Below are 13148 nucleotides of genomic sequence, written 5' to 3' on the forward strand. Positions count from 1 at the left end.
CCCACTTCTGATTTGAATACTGGCTTGGTAAAGTACTGTGTGGTAAAGATACCAATACTTACCTGTGCGGTACTTACTTGCATGCTAAAGACTGTCTAGTAATGGTTCAGTGTAGTAAAGGCTGCGAGGTAAAGGCTGTTTCTCCTCATGCAGGACACAAATGTTTTGGGGGCTTTGTTGGTTATTTTATGCTTTTCAGTATATTTGGTGGGCACCTAAGCCTCTTTGACAGTTTGCCCACTCCCTCCTCGCTCCCCACCCCACACCACAGATCATATTCTTAAGGTCTCACCCGAGACAGTGGATGCCCTGTTGCGTGCTAGACAGTTTGTTTTCTTAGGGATTTAGAGACCTCCCATTGCTTACTATTGGTTGGCAACATCGTCACGCATTTCCTTGCTCCTCTTTGGTCAGCAATTGACTGTAGGAAGTTGCCTTTTTATGTAGTCTACCAAAATGAGGTGCACTATGTAGAAAGCCTTGAGGACTCTTATGGCTTACAGGGCTTAAATTAATAATTCCAAATGCTAACTTCTGTGGGCCAGCAGTTTAGGCTTATTAGAGAGTAGTGTTAAGTATTTGTTGTACACACTGAGTTAATAAATGAGACTCACCGTCTAGAAGAAACTCCAGAACAATTCAGAAAATGCTTATTGCGCCTGTCCATACAAAGAAACATGGGTCATTTGGCAGTTTGGATTGGTAAATATCAAGTTGGACTGGATAGGATATGGTGCCGATATTCGCTTGGTGATTGGTGCTTTTGTAATAAGGAATAGGTAATAGCTCGCCTCTCCGGTTGATGGATAGGATGTCGGACCAAAAGGGGAACTTGTCCTTTGATTTATATGTTAGGACTGAAGATACAAAGCGTGGTACGTAAATTTCAAGGGGTTCAGGGTTATTTATCTCTCTTCTCCGATTGGTTGATAATATGTCGTACCAGATGGGGAACTGACGTTAGGACTCAGAAGAAACAAAGCGTTGGATGTACTTCTGTATTAAATTGGTTTGGATTTACACGGCATGGCCCTATGCAGTAGCTCACACTTGTGGTGTTGCGAGGTTAAAGAAGATATCAGTCTTTCTGATTCTGTGTATGTGGTTTGGTCACAAAAAGTGAAGTGTAATGTGTAGTATAAAGTGATAGTCTTGGATTGGTTTAAGTTGAAGCCGGAAATAGTGTGAATGCAGAAACATCACAGAAATTGATGGAGGATGATTTGCATTGGCTAGCCGCATTTGCGGACCAAAGAGAAGCCCTCTTTATACGCATCTCTATTTATGGAAATAATGGTATAGAAGTCTATTGCAATGTCGCTAGGGATGGGGACAAAAGAATGGCTTGAAGGTTTTGTTTTCAGAATGTTCTTGAGGAGGGCATCTTCAGTGATGATGTCAAAGCTGTGCCAGCAGTCCTCAAGGGATGATTCACATGGTCAAGGAGCGATTTCACTTTTCACTTTTGCGTCAAAAAATGTTGCAAATTCTGCTGCTTTCTTGGGAGGATCATCAAATTTGATAGTTGAAGAAGAGGTGACGTTGCTGGTAGATTTGATAAGGTCGACTGGTTTTTAGGTCTGGTCTTGGCAGAGTCAAGGAGGGTTTTGAAGTGATTCACTTTTTTGTTAAAGATGTGTCTGTGATGGCGTGTTCTTGCTGAGAAATCAGAGATTTGATAGATTAATGATGGTAGGAGACTATCTCCATTACCACTCCAGGTACCTCCGGTTTCTTCTTTCATCATAGAGCGACTTATTGAACCAAGGGGCAGAGGGCGTGGGCCTTTTCTTTTAGCTTTGTAGTGGAGCAACACTGTTTATCAAGACGGAAAGACTGGTGAGACACAGGGTAGTAAAGTCAATGATGTCAGAGTTGGGGCTGATGTCTGGTAGAGCCTTCTTGGGTGCATGGTAGGGAGTGACTAGGTAGCTGTTTTTTGTGTTGCGAAACCAAGTAGTTACCCTTTTTGGTTGGCCCAGAATGAGATAGATGCAATAAGAAGGGGATGAGTAAGTGGTCCCACCAGTCTACTGGTAAAGAATAATCGGCTGTTAGCAGGTTTTATTTATTTGTTTATTTATTTGAAGAGTTTTATATAGCGCCGGCTAGACCCGGAGGTATCAGAGCGCTTTACATGAGGATCAGCAAGTTACAGGTTACATAATTACATGGCTAAGTATAGACATAGGAGAAAAACATGAGATTTCACAATAATGTGAGTTATTAGCGTGTACACACGTCTTATGGGAAGTGAAAGGTCGAGGGGGAATGGTAAAACAGGAGGAAACACAACGGGTAGACGAGGAAAACAATGTCTGATGTCCGGCTGGGTAGGTGACGGCTGAGGGGTGAACCAGAGCAAACTCCTCTATAGCTGCATAGGACAGCTCCACCGGGCATCAGCCAAGGTTGCTCGAGCACCGCGGTAAGTACAGAACAGTTATGGTTTCTGCCCAGGGGAAGTTCCATCTAGAGCATCAGCCATGGTGTTACAGGGTAGTGCCGTCCGCCTTATCCTCCAGCTCGCCCCCCAGGTCAAGAGTGGTGAGAGGAGTAGGAGAAACGGACAGTTCCAAAGTCTGCAGATCATCCCCATTCCCAGTAGCAGTAGTGAGTGTTGGGCATTTAAAATTTGGGCATTTCTTAATGGGTGAAACAACTCTGCCCCTGCGATCAACTCACTGGTTGAACAGCCCCCAACAAGGGTGTCAGTCCTGTCCCACTCTATACAATCCGAACTCAGCAGCCTCACGCTGCCGGCTAGAACACACTGCCAGTATAGTTCACAGGGGAGCAATATGCCATTAGCTCCGATATCTCACACTGCCATGAAGTCCTGTATCTCCAGGCTTGGCATCAACGGAGCAGTACATCTTTCAGGTAGGGTGGCAGGCAAAATTGATTTATCCTCGGGTAGCAGGCTTCAGACACTCGGCAAAACTTCAATGCATCAGTCCCACATCACCGCACATTCTCAGAGTGCGCAGCCTGCTGTGTGCATCAGTCAGAGCGATGTGGTGAATTAAGGTCGTCTTTCTAGAAAATTATGCCCATCTGCCATATAAGAGTCAGGCATGGGGTCAGGTAGTCGTACTTTGGCCGGAATACACGTTTAGTAGATACAAAAAACAGTCTCATTCATCACAGAACAACCTAGAGTATGGTGATCTTAGAATAAATTGAAACAGAGGCCTTTCCGTGTGTGACCGCGCTTCAAGAAATCACGTCAAGCCGCCATGTTGGAGTCAGTCAAGCCGGCAGGCAAGTACGCGCTGGTAAGCACTAATTAATTATTATTAGAGTCTTACTTTTGCATATTCTTGGGCAGCCTCACTTGTGTGCTGATGTTGGTGAAATATGGTATCCACCACTCTGTGATTGCAGATCAGGATTCGTACTGTCGGACCCCACGCAGGCATGTCGCGTAGTGTGCTCTTTGAGGCGTTGAGGCCGGGGAGAGTCCGCTGGTCTTTAGCACACGCCAAGTGACCCTGCTATTCAGAGGCCACAAGTAGAATCACGGGGATCGGTGAGTCAAAAGGCCCGTTGTCCACCAGAGCCCCATGCGAGTGAAAAGATCAGAGGAGGGGGACACATTCAAGGGGATCATAGCCAGAAGGCAATCCCTGGCCAGGGAGCTCCGGGTCAGAGCTCCTCACCCGCCGGCCATCTATACCAAAGAATAGTAATTCCATCCTCAACAGCACTTCATTACAACCCTCGGGGATTGCTTTGTGATCCTCAATGTCTGATGAGGACACCTACAAAAGCAATATGAGCTCTGCCTCCTTAACTGCTGGTCTATTATGATATATTACTAAATAGAACTGATTCAGAAAGTGCACAGAAGTTAGTAAGCAACAGACACTAGTTTATCAAGACCGATTACCTTCTTTGCGCAAGAATCATGTGCACCCTGATGTTTCTTCTAATAAACTTGAGAAAATATTACAAGGCCTCTAACCGGAAAATGCCATTGGCATTCGAACTATCTTCAAGTAAAACCTCCATCACAACTACATGTCAAATTGACAATTGTGCATATTAATGCTCGTTCTTCTCAAGCATGAGTGTTGCAGACATAAATTGTCTACAGGATATTAACTCTCAATGTTTAACAGAAATCTGGTTATCCAACTCCTATTATAGAGATTCCGGGCCTCAATGGCACTTATTCCTGCAACAAGACAACGCCTCAAAAGCCAAGGGAGGTATAAGCCCAAACTTTAAAGAATCCTGGCCCTTTTCCTAAATTATTAATGACAAAACCAAGGCCTTTGTTTTACTGTCATTTCCCCCAAGTCTGTCCAGCAGTAAATAAGTTACCTCACACACAATTTACAGCCACCCAAATCATTAATCAAACATCTTACCTCACTACATATTTGCTACACTCCAAGGCAAATATGATGTTAATATTCATCAAAGGAAGCACATTTTATGGTAAAAGGTCTAAAGGTAATCCTCAAACTTCACAATCTTGTTGAAATATGCAATTTTCCTCTACATTCCAATGTTAAGAGATAAGATCTGTTTTTAACTATGATTTACTATACAGCAGTTGCTGACTTTGCCAATCATCAACATAATTCCCAAATACATTTGCGCCAACCAAAATGAAAAGTTAAATGAGCAACATAAGCTGTCTGAACTTTGATCTGTTACATAACTTAAAGTGATGAAAGAGGGAACTCTTTGCAACAATCAACTTTAATGGATTGAATGAGACCTAGTTTAACACACTGCACATATCCCATTAAGAATGAGTGAACCCACCAGCCCTAGGCATTCTGAAATTCTGTTTTCAGTTCTCCTCTCTGACAACACCGAATTTTATATGCCTGTGGTGGGTATAAGTACATTGAGGACCAAAGATTTCTTATACTTTGTCTGGATTGAAAGAAGATGCTGTGCCCTAGCCCATAGAGGTTTTTCCAAGAACAAGGCAATGTTTGGATTGTTTCTGCAGGAAATTCAGGCAGCGGCATACAAACCAACTCGTCTTTCCAGCTTTGCATCCAGAGCTTCTGATACTAGGGCAAAAGAGACATATTATAGTCATCATGAGACATTGCAGCATTCTGGATCTCTATCCCCACTGACTGGTTGTTTGCGAACAAAGGCTGTAATAAACAGGGAATTCTAAATGTATATGAGGAATATCTGAACCCTTTCCTTCAAAAAATTGCATACGGCTCCCCGTTAGTCTACGCCTTCTTACATAAACTGTATATCAGTGCTTGTGTTTTTTATCGCAGCCTTAGAAGGTGCTAGAACTTTCTTGCTTGTCTTATATTGCATCATTTGACTGCCCTGTCTTTCATAATGCATTGCAGTTACATTTATGCAGCACGTCTTAGGCCCTAACAGGTGCTGAAGCACCTTTCTGGGTGGGTCGCATACTATTTCATGAGAGTGTCATGGATGGAAGATTAGATCTGGCGAATGGCCTCTATGGGTAGTGTGCATGCTGCAAGTGAGCACCAGAGTTGTGCTCTTTTCTTGTTTTTTTGTTGCTGGACTGTGCGTGAAGTTGAAATAAAGAAAGAGAGATATGACCACTCAAGTGGTCAAGCAAATATTTATGCAAGCGGTCACCTACCATTAGATACTGCAATCTAGGACGAGCGAGGCAGGTCTACCCCGCTTAGAGCAAGGGTAGTACACACAAGCCATGAGCAGTTTAATCACGTTTCAATTTTAGCAGGGCTTATTGGATTACAAATAGTAAGAGACGTGCAGTAAGTTACACATTTTCTAATGGCCCCCTTAATGCAAGTATTTTAAATACTTGCCAGTTCTACTGGACATAGCAGTGTGGGCAGAGGAAGAGTAATACCGTGAATTATAATACAGAGAGATCAGCAGTTCAGGCTAGATCATGAACCAATTCATTTCATTACAGTTCTAGTGGCTATAGTAGATTAGATAAGGTGAGAGCAGCACAGTGAGTTATAGCCTTCCCACTGGCCTGGCTTATGCCACCACTTTAATATAATTTCTCATCTAAATGGCCCCAAGCAGAGTAGGCATCGCAAAAGTGTGCAGTCATTTAACCCTTTTCTCTATAGCCATGTTCACAGAGTCACAGTTAAGCACATCTTTCCCAGTGGACTTGTTTATGCAACAAACAGACAGCATATGCTCTTAGAAGTTCACAGCATGGCAGCCAAGGAGAAACCAATAGGAAAGGGCACTGTATTTCCAGCCATGGTATATGCTCTTACCGCCCACCCACAAGTGGCACGGCAGCAACCTATGGCTTTGACTATATACAACCAACTGCAGTATATGCTGAAAGAAGTGCACTCAGAACTGACAAGGACCAGCCTTATTTCCTTAGTCCTGGTAAGTGGTCTGGAGAGTTCACCTAGGAGCAGTAAGGAACAAGCCCATAGGAATGGGTAATATAACCAGCTATAGCAGCGTTTCTAAAACTGTGGGTTGCGACCCAAAGTTGGGGGGCAAGCTAATTTCTGGTGATTTAGTAAAGGCCGAGTAATAAATGAAGATGGCTTTAAATTCTGAGTTCATCTTGTCACATTTGCCAGTGCATCAAAGACAGAGGTCAAATGGCAGGCTGTGTCTTCTGACAAATTGAAGCTTATTCTTTTAACAAGGTAAATGGTGTTTACTTTTCTTTCTTTGACTGCAATGTCTGAGGAGTTTTTCAAGTGAGTTATGTAACAACCTTGCTAGAGAACAGGGAGTGCGAGAGGAAAGGCTTTAAGGATGTCTTTTTTTTTCAAAACACTGCACAATGCAAATGCCTGCAAATGAAGCATGCAGTCAGCAGAAAGGAAAGAAAAATGAAGCACATTTTTTGTTTTTCTGAAGTGTGCTAGAAAAAGATTTTAATAGGATCAAAACAAATCAAGACACTTTACTTTGCGATGCACAAATGTTAAATATTCACAGAAACCTGATTTCCACAAATTATCACTTGTATGCTATTTAGTTTTATCAGTAAAACTGTATGCCTGTGCAAATTTAGTGGCAATTTCATTGGAAAAAGAGTTGCCTGTAAATGACAAAGCACTACCACACAATGCTTTATTTACATTAAAAAAATTATCCCGCCTCATGTCCATTAAATGTCGGTGAGTCACGAAAGCTTACTGTTCTAAAAATTAGATTGTTCTCAAATGCTCGGGAAGCACTGAGCCAGTGCTTAATTTGTAAAATATTAAGTGCCAGGGCTCTGACCAGGAGCCCACTGCAGCTTGCACCACCCATCGCCCTGGTCATTGCTGCCAAAATAACTAGTAACCATCTCTTTTGCATGTAAATGCGACAGTTCAGATTATTCCAGGTCCAGGTCCTCAAAGCTAGAGGAATTGCTATGGGGGGGTTGGGGGAGGGGCAGGTATGAGCAATTTTGATGTATATTGTATTCCAAAACAAGCGTTGTTCTGCTCATCTCTAAATTAGATGAGCCGCGCCACCTTGTGGTAGACTGTTTGAAATATGGTGTTGACAATTGGGTGCAGGTGCCGAGCACCGGAAACCAATTAAGTGCCAGTGCTGAGCACCGGAAAGCACCGGCTCAAATTAAGCACTGCACTGAGCTATAGCATATGCTATGTGCAGGGAACCATGGGCATTATATAACCAGTCATGGTATGTGGTCTAAGTAGGCCAACCAGGAGGGCCAGAGAAGTCACTCACAAGAATGAGCAATGCACATCTAGGCAACGATTATGGCCGACGGTACACCCCGGAGCAGCAGAGAGCAATCCCACTAGCATGAATAATATAACCAGCCATGGTATGTGTACAAATAAGCCGTAGTCTATAGTTTCTGGCATCTTTGAGCAGCAGAGTATCAAGCCATAGTATGTAATCAGAGTCCTGTTCTTTAAAAAAAATATTTCTCTGATGGGACACTGAGGTTAGTTTAACAAGTGTAAGTCTCCGAGTACCAAACCCTCTCACACTTCCCGGATGAAGCCTGGACTTCTCTTGACTAGGCGAATCAAGCTTTAGAAAGGGAAAGAAACAGTCTCAGAACCTAGAGAAAAGGTTTCACAAATAGATACTGTGTAGACAGACAGAAGGTATTTTGTAACACTGCTCTATGGGTTTGTACCAAACACAAGTGCAACTAGAGCCAAATTTCGGGGGGGGGGGGATTGACAAAGATTTTTTTTTGGGGGGGGGCTGACTCTTCCAGCAATATGCAGATTGGAGATGCAGGGGCTCTAAGAAAGGGTGAAAAAACAACAAAGCCTCATTACAAGCAAATGTTCTTTTAAAGACCTGTGAAGCACTCCGGTGCGGCTGTGTGTGTCCCAGGAAGCTGTCTGAGCCCGGGCTGCCATACACGACGGGGGGGCTGAAGCCCTTTGAGCCCAATGGGCGTTGCGTAATTGGTACCAAATATGAACAGCCCAAATGTAGTCCCAGAAATTCTGCCACCTGACGGCAATTCACCTTCAAAAAGAACTCTGCCCCGAAGTCCATAGAGAAGGTAGGGTAGAGCTCAAAGCACTTTAATACAACCAAATCTGTAATCTGGACTAAATCCGAAGATCTGCAATGACATCCATAACAGGTTGTCCTTGGAAATAATAAGGTCAACCATGGAGCCCTTTGAATGTGCTGGTTTAGTGTTGTGTTGTAAGAGATCATTTTCTGAGAGAAATGTGGCAAGTTGGTTGGCTGCTGGATCTTTCGAGGTGCCCTAGTGAACATTAAATTTCATAGAAAGATCGATTTATCATTTTGTGCATATAGGTCATTTGCAAAGCCAGTTAATTCTTCAGTAAAGGCAGAGCTGTCACCTGCCGGGTGGTAAATGGCATAAAACCCGAAAGGGGAGCCGTGCTGTACATGAAGTTCCAGAAAAAGGCATTCCAACGTGAAGAAAGAGCTACTGGGAGTTGTTTGAATTGAAGAGAGTTTCTAAAAATAGCTTGCACCGATCTCAGGACATGTCGATTCTGCCCACCTCCTCTTCAGGATGGCCCTCATTCCATCTAAATCTCTCCTCGCCACTAGACCATCAAAGAGCGGCCCTGTCCCCTATCGACGTGCCCCAACCAGGAAGGCCCTCTCTCCATCTAAACCACTCCTCACCACTAGATCTTCACAGAACGGTTTTGTCCCCTGTTGTCCTGCCCCAATCAGCTAGACCCTCGACTCCGAGGACGAGAGTCTCCTTGAACTTAATAGGCGCACATCCAGCCAGTCCGATCCTATCTGTTCCTCGACCGGAGAGACCCCAGTGTGACGGACTAACACTACCTCCATTGCCTGATCCCCCGTCCCTCAGCCTTCTCCCTACGACGCATCCTAGGCTGGAACCCGGACAAAAGCCCACCACCGATCATGCTCGTTCATCACCACCCTCTCCGGCTCGGTTTGTACCTAACCCCCAGCTAATCGTTCACACCCCCCTTGCAAATTCTCCAACCTCACTAGTTAAAGGACATGGAACTCCACCAGTCCCAAATGATCATCTTCCTCCACAGGAACAATTCAACACCACTGTGGAACCCACGGTCCTACACCAAGACCCCCCTCCCCCACTCGCTTTCCCTACACCCCCTCCAGTCCAACACCCTGACTTGGCAGCGCGCCTAGACTACATATCTCTCCAGTTGCACCTTCTCACCTCTGACCTACATGACCTGAAAGCCCTCTATAATGATTTTTTCCCCGTGATCAGCTTTCTCCTCACATTCACGAATTTGCCCAGTGCTTCCTCAAGCGTTATTGATCGTAGGAACCACCCTCTAGCCCCCACCACCCTGAAACCCATTCCTCTACTCGAGGATCCCTCTCGGCCCAGAAGAGGTGTGACCCACCCGCCGTCCATTGGTCAGCCCTTTGCTCCCTCCATCATGAAATCCATTCCCCTACCTAACGATCCCTCCCGGCCCAGAAGAGGTGTGACCCACCCGACGTCCATTGATCTCCAGGACCCTCACAACTCTTACCCTTCCTGGTCCAACCCCAACATGATCTCGCCGAGAAAAATACAATTCATGCATTCAAACCCATACAGAGAACCTCCACGCATTCTTAGAGGCAGTAATATTGACAACCTCATTCATGTGAAAGTCACCCAGACGCCTTCCTCCCCAAATCCGTTACGTCTTGAATGTGCATGCGTCATGGTGCACCTTTGCTCCACTTAGTGAAAAAGACATCTACAAGATCCTTCTGAATATCAACCCATCCAACCACTTCAGTGACCAGTGACCCGTTAACCCCGGCCATCTTCAAAGAAATCAAGAATGTACTCATCCCACCTGGACAAGGATTGTAAACGCCTCGCTTTCACAAGGTATGATCCCCGACAATCTAAAAGCAGCTCGGGTATCACCTATACTAAAAAAAACTAACGCTGACAAAGCGGATCTCAATAACTTCTGGCCTATCTCCAACATCCCCACCCTAGCAAAACTCATAGAAAAATGCGTACAGTTCCAACTCTGTGCGCATATAGAGAATTTCCAGCTCCTTGACCAGCATCAATCAGGCTTTCGGAAGGGACATAGCACCGAGTTGGCGCTCACTCACGTCATGGATGACTTGTTAAAAATGCTAGACCAAAACGAATCCTGCCTCCTGATCCTCCTTGACCTTTCTTCCGCATTCAACACAGTTAATCATGACAACCTCTTCGCCACTCTGAAAAAGAGGATGGGTTTTTCTGGTCAGGTGCTACAATAGTTCTCGTCTTCCCTCAACCACAGATCTCAAAGGGTCAAGGCAAACCACTCTCTCTCCCAGCCCTCCAGTTCTTATGGGGGTTCCCCAAGGATCCGCCCTATCTCTGATCCTCTTCAACCTGTTCTTGGAACCATTAGCTAACTCTTTAAACTCTTCAAACACTCTCTTCCATATGTATGCAGGCGATACGCAACTCTATTTGAAAATCTCTTCCCCCGAAAACATCATCTCTCTCAACTCGACCCTAACGTCTACCCAAAACTGGCTAACTGAGAACCATCTTCTGCTCAACATCTCCAAAGCGGAATTTCTGGTCATCTCCCCTCCGAACCACACCCCCAAGCTTGACCTCTGGTTGAATCAACTCACTGCCTTCAACTGCACTCCTCTCATCATAGACTCAGCCAAATCGCTCGGAGTCACCTTGGATAAGCACCTGAATATGAAAAATCACATCAGTAAGGTATGCAAGGGATCAAACCTCCTGATGAGGGCACTCAGAAATATCAAACCTTTCCTTCCACAAAACGATTTCACGCAGGTGGTGCAAGCGCTTGTCCTACCTAGGCTGGACTACGGCAGCGCGACCCTGTGTGGCCTTACCAAATACTACCTGGCCCCACTAAGAGCATCACTGAATACAGCGGCTAGACTAGTTACAGGCCCTAAGCTAAACTAGCACATATCCCCAGTCCTTAAATTTCTCAAAGGGTTGCCGTATGAAGCACGTATTCAGTTAAAGATTGTCGTTCTGGCGCACAAAGCCCTTCACTTCAATACTCCCAGGTACCTGGCGCAAAAACTGGAGCTTTCTTGTGGTGTAAGAGCCTCAAGAAGCGCCAAGACTTTCCTCTTGAAACCACTAATCTTTAGGAAAAAGAGAACTTGTCACAGAGAAGCCCCAAAGCTATAGAACTCTCTTCCACCGGAAGTACGCCGAATCTCTTCAACGATGTCGTTCAAATTGGAAGCCAAAAAATTCATTATGAATAAATTCTTACCCTAATTGAGCTAGGTGCACCTGCTCGAAGGCATTGTTCTTACTTCCATTGGACTATCATTTGTTATGGTTTCTTTTGTGTACAACTGTCCCTGAACATGCGATCATTCCTGTTTTTTTACTCCTACTTGATATCGATTTTGCATCTATGTCCTTCCTCCCATCCTATTGTAAAGCACTCTGATATCCCTCGGGATCATGTTTGCGCTATATAAAACTTTATAAATAAATAAATATTTCTTGGACACTGACACGTAAAACAATGAGGGCAAATAAATGTAAGATAGACAGAAACAACTTTTCATCTTTCAAGCCCAACACAAGATGACGGGATTATATGTACAAACACTGCCAGGGAGTAGTGGACATTGTGGTGCTTAGGAATTAAATTACACCTTTCTTTTGATGTGTACATACCACATACACAATAGTCATTATCTACAATGAATCTAAATGCAAGATGTTGGTAGCAAAGCTTGTTCAGTTGTATCAATTTGTATTCACTTTCCCTTATTGAATGATACCTTCCTAATTCATGTATGGAATGTTACCTCTCTAATTGTGATATTTCATTGTCTAGAATGCGCTTCATAGTTACGTCCAGGGTGCCAAGAAGCAGCTGTAACTAGATTACTGGAAAGGAAATCATAGATAAAAAACTGTTTACCCATTTCATATGTCTCGCATTTACATGAATATAAGATTTCTTTATAGCGTATGGCCTTTACTGTGACAACCTCCAAATAGCCAGTAAGGTACTGGAAGAACTAATGGCTCGCTCCAGTTATGTGTAACCAATCCCTGCCAAGTTGACACATCCTTTCATCTTTCCATCTTTGATACAAAACATTAACATTTGTGTAGGCAAGAAGGCTCACTATTTTAGTTCTCATCCTGGGAATGAGGTTATCAATATCATTAAAAAAAAATATAAGACCACCAACGCTGATACTTTTGACAATGGGCTGCCAAAGTGATGTGTATATGTTGTATCTGTTGGAGAAATCTGTGTCCAGCTTCAATATTCAGATGTGAGTAGCAGCTAGAGTGACAGAGCCTCTTGTCCCTTTAAGATGGATAAATGTGTACAATTGATCATTACAATTCTACAAGGCAGTGTTGGCAAACACAATATAATCTACAGTGTTTAGATGATTGTCACCCCAGACACTTTATCATGAGTGTCCACTGAATTCCATATATTCACATACACCCCAAGTCACCTTATTAAAAACATGCAATTGCGAAGCTCGATGTGTGTAATGCAAACATATCCTCAACCATGCGCCAAAGATGTGCATAGTCTGACTGAAAGTCCACTTCATCAGTCACTTTATTTGATTTACAACCTTCTCTACGCCGTGGCATAGATAAACAGTTTAGCAAGTCAAAATATTCCAGTGGCTTGTAAAGGATTATGAACTCATTATGTCTATTGCTTTACTCCCCTAGTTTCCCAAATCCA

At 43.9% G+C, this 13148-nt stretch overlaps 1 protein-coding gene across 2 annotated transcripts in view; it reads left to right on the forward strand.

The window, feature by feature from the left end:
- Positions 1 to 13148, forward strand: part of ALS2 (alsin Rho guanine nucleotide exchange factor ALS2) — a 1262853-nt gene that overhangs the window by 296051 nt on the left and 953654 nt on the right. The gene's annotated exons all lie outside the window — the stretch shown is intronic.

This window comes from Triturus cristatus, chromosome 3_2, assembly GCF_964204655.1.
Source record: "Triturus cristatus chromosome 3_2, aTriCri1.1, whole genome shotgun sequence".
Classification (NCBI taxonomy): Eukaryota; Metazoa; Chordata; class Amphibia; order Caudata; family Salamandridae; genus Triturus; species Triturus cristatus.